Source organism: Phyllobates terribilis, unplaced genomic scaffold, assembly GCF_046119375.1.
Source record: "Phyllobates terribilis strain yellow unplaced genomic scaffold, ASM4611937v1 Scaffold_16__1_contigs__length_26959993, whole genome shotgun sequence".
In the NCBI taxonomy this organism is placed as follows: Eukaryota; Metazoa; Chordata; class Amphibia; order Anura; family Dendrobatidae; genus Phyllobates; species Phyllobates terribilis.
In genome coordinates, this window is record NW_027362776.1 from 9276673 (window position 1) to 9296443 (window position 19771).

The following is a 19771-nucleotide window of genomic DNA, read 5'->3' on the forward strand; positions in this document are numbered from 1 at the left end:
ACGGTGATGTCATAATGGTCGTCATAGCAACGGTGATGTCATGATGTCATATTGTTCATCATGGCGACGATGATATCACATTGGTTGTCTTGGCGATGATGATGTCATAACGGTTGTCATGGCGACAATAATATCATATTGGTTGTCATGGCGATGATGATGTCATAATGGTTGCCATGGCGACGATGATGTCATAAGGGTCGTCATGGCGACGATATTGTCATAACGGTCATCATGGCGACGATGATGTCATAATGGTCGCCATGGCGACGATGATGTCATAATGGTCGGCATGGCGAATGTGATGTCATAATGGTTGTCATGGCGACGATGATGTCAAAATGGTCGTCATGGCGACGATGATGTCATAATGGTCGTCATGGCAACGGTGATGTCATAATGGTCGTCATAGCAACGGTGATGTCATGATGTCATAATGGTCATCATGGCGACGAAGATGTCATAATGGTTGTCATGGCGACTGTGATTTAATAATGGTCGTAATGGCTACGATGATGTCATAATGGTCGTCATGGCAACGGTGATGTCATAATGGTCGCCATGGCGACGATGATGTCATAATGGTTGTCATGGCGACGATGATGTCATAATGTCATCATGGCGACGATGATATCATATTGGTTGTCATGGCGATGATGATGTCATAATGGTTGCCATGGCGACAATGATGTCATAAGGGTCGTCATGGCGACGATAATGTCATAAAGGGTCATCATGGCGATGATGATGCCATAATGGTCGTCATGGCGATTGTGATGTCATAATGGTTGTCATGGCGACGATGATGTCATAATGGTCGTCATGGCGACGATGATGTCATAATGGTCGTCATGGCAACGGTGATGTCATAATGGTCGTCATGGCAACGGTGATGTCATGATGTCATAATGGTTGTCATGGCGACGATGATGTCATAATGGTCATCATGGCGACGATGATATCATATTGGTTGTCATGGCGATGATGATGTCATAATGGTTGCCATGGCGACGATGATGTCATAAGGGTCGTCATGGCGACGATAATGTCATAACGGTCATCATGGCGACGATGATGTCATAATGGTCGTCATGGCGATGATGATGTCATAATTGTCGTCAAGGCGACGATGATGTCATAATAGTCGTCATGGCAACGGTGGTGTCATGATGTCATAATGGTCGTCATGGCGACGAAGATGTCATAATGGTTGTCATGGCGACTGTGATTTAATAATGGTCGTAATGGCTACGATGATGTCATAATGGTCGTCATGGCAACGGTGATGTCATAATGGTCGTCATAGCAACGGTGATGTCATGATGTCATAATGGTCGTCATGGCAACGAAGATGTCATAATGGTTGTCATGGCAACTGTGATTTAATAATGGTCGTAATGGCTACGATGATGTCATAATGGTCGACATGGCGACCGTGATGTCATAATGGTTGCCATGGCAACGGTGATGTCATAATGGTCATCATAGCAACGGTGATGTCAAGATGTCATATTGTTCATCATGGCGACGATGATATCACATTGGTTGTCATGGCGATGATGATGTCATAATGGTTGTCATGGCGACAATGATATCATATTGGTTGTCATGGCGATGATGATGTCATAATGGTTGCCATGGCGACGATGATGTCATAAGGGTCGTCATGGCGACGATATTGTCATAACGGTCATCTTGGCTATGATGATGTCATAATGGTCGTCATGGCGATTGTGATGTCATAATGGTTGTCATGGCGACGATGATGTTATAATGGTCGTCATGGCGACAATGATGTCATAATGGTCGTCATGGCAACGGTGATGTCATAATGGTCGTCATGGCAACGGTGATGTCATGATGTCATAATGGTCGTCATGGCGACGAAGATGTCATAATGGTTGTCATGGCGACTGTGATTTAATAATGGTCGTAATGGCTACGATGATGTCATAATGGTCGTCATGGCAACGGTGATGTCATAATGGTCGTCATAGCAACGGTGATGTCATGATGTCATAATGGTCATCATGGAGACGAAGATGTCATAATGGTTGTCATGGCGACTGTGATTTAATAATGGTCATAATGGCTACGATGATGTCATAATGGTCGACATGGCGACCGTGATGTCATAATGGTTGCCATGGTGACGATGAAGTCATAATGGTTGTCATGGCGACAATGATATCATATTGGTTGTCATGGCGATGATGATGTCATAATGGTTGCCATGGCGACGATGATGTCATAAGGGTCGTCATGGCGAGGATATTGTCATAACGGTCATCATTGCGATGATGATGTCATAATGGTCGCCATGGCGACGATGATGTCATAATGGTCGTCATGGCGATTGTGATGTCATAATGGTTGTCATGGCGGCGATGATGTCATAATGGTCGTCATGGCGACGGTGATGTCATAATGGTCGTCATGGCAACGGTGATGTCATAATGGTCGTCATGGCAACGGTGATGTCATAATGGTCGTCATGGCAACGGTGATGTCATAATGGTCGCCATGGCGACAATGATGTCATAATGGTTGTCATGGTGACTGTGATTTAATAATGGTCGTAATGCCTACGATGATGTCATAATGGTCGTCATGGCAACGGTGATGTCATAATGGTCGCCATGGCGACGATGATGTCATAATGGTTGTCATGGCGACGATGATGTCATAATAGTCATCATGGCGACGAAGATATCATATTGGTTGTCATGGCGATGATGATGTCATAATGGTTGCCATGGCGACGATGATGTCATAAGGGTCGTCATGGCGACGATAATGTCATAAAGGGTCATCATGGCGATGATGATGCCATAATGGTCGTCATGGCAACGGTGATGTCATAATGGTCATCATGGCAATGGTGATGTCATGATGTCATAATGGTCGTCATGGCGACGAAGATGTCATAATGGTTCTCATGGCGACTGTGATTTAATAATGGTCGTAATGGCTACGACGATGTCATAATGGTCGTCATGGCGACGGTGATGTCATAATGGTCGCCATGGCGACGATGATGTCATAATGGTTGTCATGGCGACGATGATGTCATAATGGTCATCATGGCGACGATGATATCATATTGGTTGTCATGGCGATGATGTCATAATGGTTGCCATGGCGACGATGATGTCATAAGGGTCGACATGGCGACGATAATGTCATAACGGTCATCATGGCGATGATGATGTCATAATGGTCGTCATGGCGATGATGATGTCATAATTGTCGTCAAGGCGACGATGATGTCATAATGGTCGTCATGGCAACGGTGGTGTCATAATGGTCGCCATGGCGACGATGATGTCATAATGGTCGTCATGGCGACGAAGATGTCATAATGGTTGTCATGGCGACTGTGATTTAATAATGGTCGTAATGGCTACGATGATGTCATAATGGTCGACATGGCGACCGTGATGTCATAATGGTTGCCATGGCAACGGTGATGTCATAATGGTCGTCATAGCAACGGTGATGTCATGATGTCATATTGTTCATCATGACGACGATGATATCACATTGGTTGTCTTGGCGATGATGATGTCATAACGGTTGTCATGGCGACAATAATATCATATTGGTTGTCATGGCGATGATGATGTCATAATGGTTGCCATGGCGACGATGATGTCATAAGGGTCGTCATGGCGACGATATTGTCATAACGGTCATCATGGCGACGATGATGTCATAATGGTCGCCATGGCGACGATGATGTCAAAATGGTCGTCATGGCGACGATGATGTCATAATGGTCATCATGGCAACGATGATGTCATAATGGTCGTCATAGCAACGGTGATGTCATGATGTCATAATGGTCATCATGGCGACGAAGATGTCATAATGGTTGTCATGGCGACTGTGATTTAATAATGGTCGTAATGGCTACGATGATGTCATAATGGTCGTCATGGCAACGGTGATGTCATAATGGTCGCCATGGCGACGATGATGTCATAATGGTTGTCATGGCGACGATGATGTCATAATGTCATCATGGCGACGATGATATCATATTGGTTGTCATGGCGATGATGATGTCATAATGGTTGCCATGGCGACAATGATGTCATAAGGGTCGTCATGGCGACGATAATGTCATAAAGGGTCATCATGGCGATGATGATGCCATAATGGTCGTCATGGCGATTGTGATGTCATAATGGTTGTCATGGCGACGATGATGTCATAATGGTCGTCATGGCGACGATGATGTCATAATGGTCGTCATGGCAACGGTGATGTCATAATGGTCGTCATGGCAACGGTGATGTCATGATGTCATAATGGTTGTCATGGCGACGATGATGTCATAATGGTCATCATGGCGACGATGATATCATATTGGTTGTCATGGCGATGATGATGTCATAATGGTTGCCATGGCGACGATGATGTCATAAGGGTCGTCATGGCGACGATAATGTCATAACGGTCATCATGGCGACGATGATGTCATAATGGTCGTCATGGCGATGATGATGTCATAATTGTCGTCAAGGCGACGATGATGTCATAATAGTCGTCATGGCAACGGTGGTGTCATGATGTCATAATGGTCGTCATGGCGACGAAGATGTCATAATGGTTGTCATGGCGACTGTGATTTAATAATGGTCGTAATGGCTACGATGATGTCATAATGGTCGTCATGGCAACGGTGATGTCATAATGGTCGTCATAGCAACGGTGATGTCATGATGTCATAATGGTCGTCATGGCAACGAAGATGTCATAATGGTTGTCATGGCAACTGTGATTTAATAATGGTCGTAATGGCTACGATGATGTCATAATGGTCGACATGGCGACCGTGATGTCATAATGGTTGCCATGGCAACGGTGATGTCATAATGGTCATCATAGCAACGGTGATGTCAAGATGTCATATTGTTCATCATGGCGACGATGATATCACATTGGTTGTCATGGCGATGATGATGTCATAATGGTTGTCATGGCGACAATGATATCATATTGGTTGTCATGGCGATGATGATGTCATAATGGTTGCCATGGCGACGATGATGTCATAAGGGTCGTCATGGTGACGATATTGTCATAACGGTCATCTTGGCTATGATGATGTCATAATGGTCGTCATGGCGATTGTGATGTCATAATGGTTGTCATGGCGACGATGATGTTATAATGGTCGTCATGGCGACAATGATGTCATAATGGTCGTCATGGCAACGGTGATGTCATAATGGTCGTCATGGCAACGGTGATGTCATGATGTCATAATGGTCGTCATGGCGACGAAGATGTCATAATGGTTGTCATGGCGACTGTGATTTAATAATGGTCGTAATGGCTACGATGATGTCATAATGGTCGTCATGGCAACGGTGATGTCATAATGGTCGTCATAGCAACGGTGATGTCATGATGTCATAATGGTCATCATGGAGACGAAGATGTCATAATGGTTGTCATGGCGACTGTGATTTAATAATGGTCATAATGGCTACGATGATGTCATAATGGTCGACATGGCGACCGTGATGTCATAATGGTTGCCATGGTGACGATGAAGTCATAATGGTTGTCATGGCGACAATGATATCATATTGGTTGTCATGGCGATGATGATGTCATAATGGTTGCCATGGCGACGATGATGTCATAAGGGTCGTCATGGCGAGGATATTGTCATAACGGTCATCATTGCGATGATGATGTCATAATGGTCGCCATGGCGACGATGATGTCATAATGGTCGTCATGGCGATTGTGATGTCATAATGGTTGTCATGGCGGCGATGATGTCATAATGGTCGTCATGGCGACGGTGATGTCATAATGGTCGTCATGGCAACGGTGATGTCATAATGGTCGTCATGGCAACGGTGATGTCATGATGTCATAATGGTCGTCATGGCGATGAAGATGTCATAATGGTTGTCATGGCGACTGTGATTTAATAATGGTCGTAATGGCTACGATGATGTCATAATGGTCGTCATGGCAACGGTGATGTCATAATGGTCGTCATAGCAACGGTGATGTCATGATGTCATAATGGTCATCATGGAGACGAAGATGTCATAATGGTTGTCATGGCGACTGTGATTTAATAATGGTCATAATGGCTACGATGATGTCATAATGGTCGACATGGCGACCGTGATGTCATAATGGTTGCCATGGCGACGATGAAGTCATAATGGTTGTCATGGCGACAATGATATTATATTGATTGTCATGGCGATGATGATGTCATAATGGTTGCCATGGCGACGATGATGTCATAAGGGTCGTCATGGCGAGGATATTGTCATAACGGTCATCATTGCGATGATGATGTCATAATGGTCGCCATGGCGACGATGATGTCATAATGGTCGTCATGGCGATTGTGATGTCATAATGGTTGTCATGGCGGCGATGATGTCATAATGGTCGTCATGGCGACGGTGATGTCATAATGGTCGTCATGGCAACGGTGATGTCATAATGGTCGTCATGGCAACGGTGATGTCATTATGTCATAATGGTCGTCATGGCGACGGTGATGTCATAATGGTCGACATTGCGAATATGATGTCATAATGGTTGTCATGGCGACGATGATGTCATAATGGTCATCATGGCGACGATGATATCATATTGGTTGTCATGGCGATGATGATGTCATAATGGTTGCTATGGCGACGATGATGTCATAATGGTTGTCATGACGACGATGATGTCATAATGGTCGTCATGGCGACGATGATGTCATAATGGTCGTCATGGCAACGGTGATGTCATAATGGTCGTCATGGCAACCGTGATGTCATAATGGTCGCCATGGCGACGATGATGTCATAATGGTTGTCACGGCGACTGTGATTTATTAATGGTCGTAATGGCTACGATGATGTCATAATGGTCGTCATGGCAACGGTGATGTCATAATGGTCGCCATGGCGACGATGATGTTATAATGGTTGTCATGGCGACGATGATGTCATAATAGTCATCATGGCGACGAAGATATCATATTGGTTGTCATGGCGATGATGATGTCATAATGGTTGCCATGGCGACGATGATGTCATAAGGGTCGTCATGGCGACGATAATGTCATAAAGGGTCATCATGGCGATGATGATGCCATAATGGTCGTCATGGCGACGATGATGTCATAATGGTCGTCATGGCAACGGTGATGTCATAATGGTCGTCATGGCAATGGTGATGTCATGATGTCATAATGGTCGTCATGGCGACGAAGATGTGATAATGGTTCTCATGGCGACTGTGATTTAATAATGGTCGTAATGGCTACGACAATGTCATAATGGTCGTCATGGCGACGGTGATGTCATAATGGTCGCCATGGCGACGATGATGTCATAATGGTTGTCATGGCGACGATGATGTCATAATGGTCATCATGGGGACGATGATATCATATTGGTTGTCATGGCGATGATGATGTCATAATGGTTGCCATGGCGACGATGATGTCATAAGGGTCGTCATGGCGACGATAATGTCATAACGGTCATCATGGCGATGATGATGTCATAATGGTCGTCATGGCGATGATGATGTCATAATTGTCGTCAAGGCGACGATGATGTCATAATGGTCGTCATGGCAACGGTGGTGTCATAATGGTCGCCATGGCGACGATGATGTCATAATGGTTGTCATGGCGACGAAGATGTCATAATGGTTGTCATGGCGACTGTGATTTAATAATGGTCGTAATGGCTACGATGATGTCATAATGGTCGTCATGGCAACGGTGATGTCATAATGGTCGTCATAGCAACGGTGATGTCATGATGGTCGTCATGGCGACGAAGATGTCATAATGGTTGTCATGGCGACTGTGATTTAATAATGGTCGTAATGGCTACGATGATGTCATAATGGTTGCCATGGCGACCGTGATGTCATAATGGTTGCCATGGCGACGATGATGTCATAATGGTTGTCATGGCGACAATGATATCATATTGGTTGTCATGGCGATGATGATGTCATAATGGTTGCCATGGCGACGATGATGTCATAAGGGTCGTCATGGCGACGATATTGTCATAACTGTCATCATGGCGATGATGATGTCATAATGGTCGCCATGGCGACGATGATGTCATAATGGTCGTCATGGCGAATATGATGTCATAATGGTTGTCATGGCGACGATGATGTCATAATGGTTGTCATGGCGACAATAATATCATATTGGTTGTCATGGCGACAATGATATCATATTGGTTGTCATGGCGATGATGATGTTATAATGGTTGCCATGGCGACGATGATGTCATAATGGTCGTCATGGCGACGCTAATGTAATAATGGTCGTCATGGCAACGGTGATGTCATAATGGTCGTCATGGCAACGGTGATGTCATGATGTCATAATGGTCGTCATGGCGACGAAGATGTCATAATGGTCGTCATGGCGACGAAGATGTCATAATGGTCGTCATGGCAACGGTGATGTCATAATGGTCGCCATGGCGACGATGATGTCATAATGGTCGTCATGGCGACGATGATGTCATAATGGTCATCATGGCGACGATGATATATTGGTTGTCATGGCGATGATGATGTCATAATGGTTGCCATGGCGACGATGATGTCATAAGGGTCGTCATGGCGACAATAATGTCATAAAGGGTCATCATGGCGATGATGGTGCCATAATGGTCGTCATGGCGATTGTAATGTCATAATGGTTGTCATGGCGACGATGATGTCATAATGGTCGTCATGGCGACGATGATGTCATAATGGTCTTCATGGCAACGGTGATGTCATAATGGTCGTCATGGCAACGGTGATGTCATGATGTCATAATGGTCATCATGGCGACGAAGATGTCATAATGGTTGTCATGGCGACTGTGATGTAATAATGTTCGTAATGGCGACGATGATGTCATAATGGTCGTCATGGCGACGGTGATGTCATAATGGTCGACATGGCGAATATGATGTCATAATGGTTGTCATGGCGACGATGATGTCATAATGGTCATCATGGCGACGATGATATCATATTGGTTGTCATGGCGATGATGATGTCATAATGGTTGCCATGGCGACGATGATGTCATAAGGGTCGTCATGGCGAGGATATTGTCATAACGGTCATCATTGCGATGATGATGTCATAATGGTCGCCATGGCGACGATGATGTCATAATGGTCGTCATGGCGATTGTGATGTCATAATGGTTGTCATGGCGGCGATGATGTCATAATGGTCGTCATGGCGACGGTGATGTCATAATGGTCGTCATGGCAACGGTGATGTCATAATGGTCATCATGGCAACGGTGATGTCATGATGTCATATTGGTCATCATGGCGACGAAGATGTCATAATGGTTGTCATGGCGACTGTGATTTAATAATGGTCGTAATGGCTACGACGATGTCATAATGGTCGTCATGGCGACGGTGATGTCATAATGGTCGCCATGGCGACGATGATGTCATAATGGTTGTCATGGCGACTGTGATTTAATAATGGTCGTAATGGCTACGATGATGTCATAATGGTCGTCATGGCAACGGTGATGTCATAATGGTCGTCATAGCAACGGTGATGTCATGATGTCATAATGGTCATCATGGAGACGAAGATGTCATAATGGTTGTCATGGCGACTGTGATTTAATAATGGTCATAATGGCTACGATGATGTCATAATGGTCGACATGGCGACCGTGATGTCATAATGGTTGCCATGGCGACGATGAAGTCATAATGGTTGTCATGGCGACAATGATATCATATTGGTTGTCATGGCGATGATGATGTCATAATGGTTGCTATGGCGACGATGAAGTCATAATGGTTGTCATGGCGACAATGATATCATATTGGTTGTCATGGCGATGATGATGTCATAATGGTTGCCATGGCGACGATGATGTCATAAGGGTCGTCATGGCGAGGATATTGTCATAACGGTCATCATTGCGATGATGATGTCATAATGGTCGCCATGGCGACGATGATGTCATAATGGTCGTCATGGCGATTGTGATGTCATAATGGTTGTCATGGCGGCGATGATGTCATAATGGTCGTCATGGCGACGGTGATGTCATAAGGGTCGTCATGGCAACGGTGATGTCATAATGGTCGTCATGGCAATGGTGATGTCATGATGTCATAATGGTCGTCATGGCGACGGTGATGTCATAATGGTCGACATTGCGAATATGATGTCATAATGGTTGTCATGGCGACGATGATGTCATAATGGTCATCATGGCGACGATGATATCATATTGGTTGTCATGGCGATGATGATGTCATAATGGTTGCCATGGCGACGATGATGTCATAATGGTTGTCATGGCGACGATGATGTCATAATGGTCGTCATGGCGACGATGATGTCATAATGGTCGTCATGGCAACGGTGATGTCATAATGGTCGTCATGGCAACGGTGATGTCATAATGGTAGCCATGGTGACGATGATGTCATAATGGTTGTCATGGCGACTGTGATTTAATAATGGTCGTAATGGCTACGATGATGTCATAATGGTCGTCATGGCAACGGTGATGTCATAATGGTCGCCATGGCGACGATGATGTCATAATGGTTATCATGGCGACGATGATGTCATAATAGTCATCATGGCGACGAAGATATCATATTGGTTGTCATGGCGATGATGATGTCATAATGGTTGCCATGGCGACGATGATGTCATAATGGTTGTCATGGCGACTGTGATTTAATAATAGTCGTAATGGCTACGATGATGTCATAATGGTCGACATGGCGACCGTGATGTCATAATGGTTGCCATGGCAACGGTGATGTCATAATGGTCGTCATAGCAACGGTGATGTCATGATGTCATATTGTTCATCATGGCGACGATGATATCACATTGGTTGTCTTGGCGATGATGATGTCATAATGGTTGTCATGGCGACAATAATATCATATTGGTTGTCATGGCGATGATGATGTCATAATGGTTGCCATGGCGACGATGATGTCATAAGTGTCGTCATGGTGACGATATTGTCATAACGGTCATCATGGCGACGATGATGTCATAATGGTCGCCATGGCGACGATGATGTCATAATGGTCGTCATGACGATTGTGATGTCATAATGGTTGTCATGGCGACGATGATGTCAAAATGGTCGTCATGGCGACGATGATGTCATAATGGTCGTCATGGCAGCGGTGATGTCATAATGGTCGTCATAGCAACGGTGATGTCATGATGTCATAATGGTCATCATGGCGACGAAGATGTCATAATGGTTGTCATGGCGACTGTGATTTAATAATGGTCGTAATGGCTACGATGATGTCATAATGGTCGTCATGGCAACGGTGATGTCATAATGGTCGTCATGGCGACGATGATGTCATAATGGTTGTCATGGCGACGATGATGTCATAATGTCATCATGGCGACGATGATATCATATTGGTTGTCATGGCGATGATGATGTCATAATGGTTGCCATGGCGACAATGATGTCATAAGGGTCGTCATGGCGACGATAATGTCATAAAGGGTCATCATGGCGATGATGATGCCATAATGGTCGTCATGGCGATTGTGATGTCATAATGGTTGTCATGGCGACGATGATGTCATAATGGTCGTCATGGCGACGATGATGTCATAATGGTCGTCATGGCAACGGTGATGTCATAATGGTCGTCATGGCAACGGTGATGTCATGATGTCATAATGGTTGTCATGGCGACGATGATGTCATAATGGTCATCATGGCGACGATGATATCATATTGGTTGTCATGGCGATGATGATGTCATAATGGTTGCCATGGCGATGATGATGTCATAAGGGTCGTCATGGCGACGATAATGTCATAACGGTCATCATGGCGACGATGATGTCATAATGGTCATCATGGCGATGATGATGTCATAATTGTCGTCAAGGCGACGATGATGTCATAATAGTCGTCATGGCAACGGTGGTGTCATGATGTCATAATGGTCGTCATGGCGACGAAGATGTCATAATGGTTGTCATGGCGACTGTGATTTAATAATGGTCGTAATGGCTACGATGATGTCATAATGGTCGTCATGGCAACGGTGATGTCATAATGGTCGTCATAGCAACGGTGATGTCATGATGTCATAATGGTCGTCATGGCAACGAAGATGTCATAATGGTTGTCATGGCAACTGTGATTTAATAATGGTCGTAATGGCTACGATGATGTCATAATGTTCGTCATGGCGACAATGATGTCATAATGGTCGTCATGGCAACGGTGATGTCATAATGGTCGTCATGGCAACGGTGATGTCATGATGTCATAATGGTCGTCATGGCGACGAAGATGTCATAATGGTTGTCATGGCGAATGTGATTTAATAATGGTCGTAATGGCTACGATGATGTCATAATGGTCGTCATGGCAATGGTGATGTCATAATGGTCGTCATAGCAACGGTGATGTCATGATGTCATAATGGTCATCATGGAGACGAAGATGTCATAATGGTTGTCATGGCGACTGTGATTTAATAATGGTCATAATGGCTACGATGATGTCATAATGGTCGACATGGCGACCGTGATGTCATAATGGTTGCCATGGCGACGATGAAGTCATAATGGTTGTCATGGCGACAATGATATCATATTGGTTGTCATGGCGATGATGATGTCATAATGGTTGCCATGGCGACGATGATGTCATAAGGGTTGTCATGGCGATTGTGATGTCATAATGGTTGTCATGGCGGCGATGATGTCATAATGGTCGTCATGGCGACGGTGATGTCATAATGGTCGTCATGGCAACGGTGATGTCATAATGGTCGTCATGGCAATGGTGATGTCATGATGTCATAATGGTCGTCATGGCGACGGTGATGTCATAATGGTCGACATTGCGAATATGATGTCATAATGGTTGTCATGGCGACGATGATGTCATAATGGTCATCATGGCGACGATGATATCATATTGGTTGTCATGGCGATGATGATGTCATAATGGTTGCCATGGCGACGATGATGTCATAATGGTCGTCATGGCAACGGTGATGTCATAATGGTCGCCATGGCGACGATGATGTCATAATGGTTATCATGGCGACGATGATGTCATAATAGTCATCATGGCGACGAAGATATCATATTGGTTGTCATGGCGATGATGATGTCATAATGGTTGCCATGGCGACGATGATGTCATAATGGTTGTCATGGCGACTGTGATTTAATAATGGTCGTAATGGCTACGATGATGTCATAATGGTCGACATGGCGACCGTGATGTCATAATGGTTGCCATGGCAACGGTGATGTCATAATGGTCGTCATAGCAACGGTGATGTCATGATGTCATATTGTTCATCATGGCGACGATGATATCACATTGGTTGTCTTGGCGATGATGATGTCATAATGGTTGTCATGGCGACAATAATATCATATTGGTTGTCATGGCGATGATGATGTCATAATGGTTGCCATGGCGACGATGATGTCATAAGTGTCGTCATGGTGACGATATTGTCATAACGGTCATCATGGCGACGATGATGTCATAATGGTCGCCATGGCGACGATGATATCATAATGGTCGTCATGACGATTGTGATGTCATAATGGTTGTCATGGCGACGATGATGTCAAAATGGTCGTCATGGCGACGATGATGTCATAATGGTCGTCATGGCAGCGGTGATGTCATAATGGTCGTCATAGCAACGGTGATGTCATGATGTCATAATGGTCATCATGGCGACGAAGATGTCATAATGGTTGTCATGGCGACTGTGATTTAATAATGGTCGTAATGGCTACGATGATGTCATAATGGTCGTCATGGCAACGGTGATGTCATAATGGTCGCCATGGCGACGATGATGTCATAATGGTTGTCATGGCGACGATGATGTCATAATGTCATCATGGCGACGATGATATCATATTGGTTGTCATGGCGATGATGATGTCATAATGGTTGCCATGGCGACAATGATGTCATAAGGGTCGTCATGGCGACGATAATGTCATAAAGGGTCATCATGGCGATGATGATGCCATAATGGTCGTCATGGCGATTGTGATGTCATAATGGTTGTCATGGCGACGATGATGTCATAATGGTCGTCATGGCGACGATGATGTCATAATGGTCGTCATGGCAACGGTGATGTCATAATGGTCGTCATGGCAACGGTGATGTCATGATGTCATAATGGTTGTCATGGCGACGATGATGTCATAATGGTCATCATGGCGACGATGATATCATATTGGTTGTCATGGCGATGATGATGTCATAATGGTTGCCATGGCGATGATGATGTCATAAGGGTCGTCATGGCGACGATAATGTCATAAGGGTCATCATGGCGACGATGATGTCATAATGGTCATCATGGCGATGATGATGTCATAATTGTCGTCAAGGCGACGATGATGTCATAATAGTCGTCATGGCAACGGTGGTGTCATGATGTCATAATGGTCGTCATGGCGACGAAGATGTCATAATGGTTGTCATGGCGACTGTGATTTAATAATGGTCGTAATGGCTACGATGATGTCATAATGGTCGTCATGGCAACGGTGATGTCATAATGGTCGTCATAGCAACGGTGATGTCATGATGTCATAATGGTCGTCATGGCAACGAAGATGTCATAATGGTTGTCATGGCAACTGTGATTTAATAATGGTCGTAATGGCTACGATGATGTCATAATGGTCGTCATGGCGACAATGATGTCATAATGGTCGTCATGGCAACGGTGATGTCATAATGGTCGTCATGGCAACGGTGATGTCATGATGTCATAATGGTCGTCATGGCGACGAAGATGTCATAATGGTTGTCATGGCGAATGTGATTTAATAATGGTCGTAATGGCTACGATGATGTCATAATGGTCGTCATGGCAACGGTGATGTCATAATGGTCGTCATAGCAACGGTGATGTCATGATGTCATAATGGTCATCATGGAGACGAAGATGTCATAATGGTTGTCATGGCGACTGTGATTTAATAATGGTCATAATGGCTACGATGATGTCATAATGGTCGACATGGCGACCGTGATGTCATAATGGTTGCCATGGCGACGATGAAGTCATAATGGTTGTCATGGCGACAATGATATCATATTGGTTGTCATGGCGATGATGATGTCATAATGGTTGCCATGGCGACGATGATGTCATAAGGGTTGTCATGGCGATTGTGATGTCATAATGGTTGTCATGGCGGCGATGATGTCATAATGGTCGTCATGGCGACGGTGATGTCATAATGGTCGTCATGGCAACGGTGATGTCATAATGGTCGTCATGGCAATGGTGATGTCATGATGTCATAATGGTCGTCATGGCGACGGTGATGTCATAATGGTCGACATTGCGAATATGATGTCATAATGGTTGTCATGGCGACGATGATGTCATAATGGTCATCATGGCGACGATGATATCATATTGGTTGTCATGGCGATGATGATGTCATAATGGTTGCCATGGCGACGATGATGTCATAATGGTTGTCATGGCGACGATGATGTCATAATGGTCGTCATGGCGACAATGATGTCATAATGGTCGTCATGGCAACGGTGATGTCATAATGGTCGTCATGGCAACGGTGATGTCATAATGGTCGCCATGGCGACGATGATGTCATAATGGTTGTCATGGCGACTGTGATTTAATAATGGTCGTAATGGCTACGATGATGTCATAATGGTCGTCATGGCAACGGTGATGTCATAATGGTCGCCATGGCGACGATGATGTCATAATGGTTGTCATGGCGACGATGATGTCATAATAGTCATCATGGCGACGAAGATATCATATTGGTTGTCATGGCGATGATGATGTCATAATGGTTGCCATGGCGACGATGATGTCATAAGGGTCATCATGGCGACGATAATGTCATAAAGGGTCATCATGGCGATGATGATGCCATAATGGTCGTCATGGCGACGATGATGTCATAATGGTCGTCATGGCAACGGTGATGTCATAATGGTCGTCATGGCAATGGTGATGTCATGATGTCATAATGGTCGTCATGGCGACGAAGATGTCATAATGGTTCTCATGGCGACTGTGATTTAATAATGGTCGTAATGGCTACGACGATGTCATAATGGTCGTCATGGCGACGGTGATGTCATAATGGTCGCCATGGCGACGATGATGTCATAATGGTTGTCATGGCGACGATGATGTCATAATGGTCATCATGGCGACGATGATATCATATTGGTTGTCATGGCGATGATGATGTCATAATGGTTGCCATGGCGACGATGATGTCATAAGGGTCGTCATGGCGACGATAATGTCATAACGGTCATCATGGCGATGATGATGTCATAATGGTCGTCATGGCGATGATGATGTCATAATTGTCGTCAAGGCGACGATGATGTCATAATGGTCGTCATGGCAACGGTGGTGTCATAATGGTCGCCATGGCGACGATGATGTCATAATGGTTGTCATGGCGACGAAGATGTCATAATGGTTGTCATGGCGACTGTGATTTAATAATGGTCGTAATGGCTACGATGATGTCATAATGGTCGTCATGGCAACGGTGATGTCATAATGGTCGTCATAGCAACGGTGATGTCATGATGTCATAATGGTTGTCATGGCGACTGTGATTTAATAATGGTCGTAATGGCTACGATGATGTCATAATGGTTGCCATGGCGACCGTGATGTCATAATGGTTGCCATGGCGACGATGATGTCATAATGGTTGTCATGGCGACAATGATATCATATTGGTTGTCATGGCGATGATGATGTCATAATGGTTGCCATGGCGACGATGATGTCATAAGGGTCGTCATGGCGACGATATTATCATAACTGTCATCATGGCGATGATGATGTCATAATGGTCGCCATGGCGACGATGATGTCATAATGGTCGTCATGGCGAATATGATGTCATAATGGTTGTCATGGCGACGATGATGTCATAATGGTTGTCATGGCGACAATGATATCATATTGGTTGTCATGGCGATGATGATGTCATAATGGTTGCCATGGCGACGATGATGTCATAATGGTCGTCATGGCGACGCTAATGTAATAATGGTCGTCATGGCAACGGTGATGTCATAATGGTCGTCATGGCAACGGTGATGTCATGATGTCATAATGGTCGTCATGGCGACGAAGATGTCATAATGGTTGTCATGGCGACTGTGATTTAATAATGGTCGTAATGGCTACGATGATGTCATAATGGTCGTCATGGCAACGGTGATGTCATAATGGTCGTCATAGCAACGGTGATGTCATGATGTCATAATGGTCGTCATGGCGACGAAGATGTCATAATGGTTGTCATGGCGACTGTGATTTAATAATGGTCGTAATGGCTACGATGATGTCATAATGGTCGACATGGCGACCGTGATGTCATAATGGTTGCCATGGCGACGATGATGTCATAATGGTTGTCATGGCGACAATGATATCATATTGGTTGTCATGGCGATGATGATGTCATAATGGTTGCCATGGCGATGATGATGTCATAAGGGTCGTCATGGCGACGATATTGTCATAACGGTCATCATGGCGATGATGATGTCATAATGGTCGCCATGGCGACGATGATGTCATAATGGTCGTCATGGCGAATATGATGTTATAATGGTTGTCATGGCGACGATGATGTCATAATGGTTGTCATGGCGACAATGATATCATATTGGTTGTCATGGCGATGATGATGTCATAATGGTTGCCATGGCGACGATGATGTCATAATGGTTGTCATGGCGACGATGATGTCATAATGGTCGTCATGGCGACGCTAATGTAATAATGGTCGTCATGGCAACGGTGATGTCATAATGGTCGTCATGGCAACGGTGATGTCATGATGTCATAATGGTCGTCATGGCGACGAAGATGTCATAATGGTTGTCATGGCGACTTTGATTTAATAATGGTCGTAATGGCTACGATGATGTCATAATGGTCGTCATGGCAACGGTGGAGTCATAATGGTCGCCATGGCGACGATGATGTCATAATGGTTGTCATGGCGACGATGATGTCATAATGGTCATCATTGCGACGATGATATCATATTGGTTGTCATGGCGATGATGATGTCATAATGGTTGCCATGGCGACGATGATGTCATAAGGGTCGTCATGGCGACGATAATGTCATAAAGGGTTATCATGGCGACGATGATGTCATAATGGTCTTCATGGCAACGGTGATGTCATACTGGTCGTCATGGCAACGGTGATGTCATGATGTCATAATGGTCATCATGGCGACGAAGATGTCATAATGGTTGTCATGGCGACTGTGATTTAATAATGGTCGTAATGGCTACGATGATTTAATAATGGTCGTCATGGCGACGGTGATGTCATAATGGTCGCCATGGCGATGATGATGTCATAATGGTTGCCATGGCGACCATGATGACATAATGGTCATCATGGCGACGATGATATCATATTGGTCGCCATGGCGATGATGATGTCATAATGGTCGCCATGGCGACGATGATGTCATAATGGTCGTCATGGCGACGATGATGTCATAATGGTCGACATGGCGATGATGATGTCATAGCGGTCATCATGGCGATGATGATGTCATAATGGTCGTCATGGCAACGGTGATATCATGATGTCATAATGGTCGTCATGGCGACGAAGATGTCATAATGGTTGTCATGGCGACTGTGATTTAATAATGGTCGTAATGGCTATGATGATGTCAAAATGGTCGTCATGGCAACGGTGATGTCATAATGGTCGTCATAGCAACGGTGATGTCATGATGTCATAATGGTCGTCATGGCGACGAAGATGTCATAATGGTTGTCATGGCGACTGTGAATTAATAATGGTCGTAATTCCTACGATGATGTCATAATGGTCGACATGGCGACCGTGATGTCATAATGGTTGCCATGGCGACGATGATGTCATAATGGTTGTCATGGCGACAATGATATATTGGTTGTCATGGCGATGATGATGTCATAATGGTTGCCATGGCGACGATGATGTCATAAGGGTCGTCATGGCGATGATATTGTCATAACGGTCATCATGGCGATGATGATGTCATAATGGTCGCCATGGCGACGATGATGTCATAATGGTCGTCATGGCGAATATGATGTCATAATGGTTGTCATGGCGACGATGATGTCATAATGGTTGTCATGGCGACAATGATATCATATTGGTTGTCATGGCGATGATGATGTCATAATGGTTGCCATGGCGACTATGATGTCATAATGGTTGTCATGGCGACGATGATGACATAATGGTCGTCATGGCAACGCTAATGTAATAATGGTCGTCATGGCAACGGTGATGTCATAATGGTCGTCATGGCAACGGTGATGTCATAATGGTCGTCATGGCGACGAAGATGTCATAATGGTTGTCATGGCGACTGTGATTTAATAATGGTCGTAATGGCTACGATGATGTCATAATGGTCGTCATGGCAACGGTGATGTCATAATGGTCGCCATGGCGACGATGATGTCATAATGGTTGTCATGGCGACGATGATGTCATAATGGTCATCATTGCGACGATGATATCATATTAGTTGTCATGGCGATGATGATGTCATAATGGTTGCCATGGCGACGATGATGTCATAAGGGTCGTCATGGCGACGATAATGTCATAAAGGGTCATCATGGCGATGATGATGCCATAATGGTCGTCATGGCGAT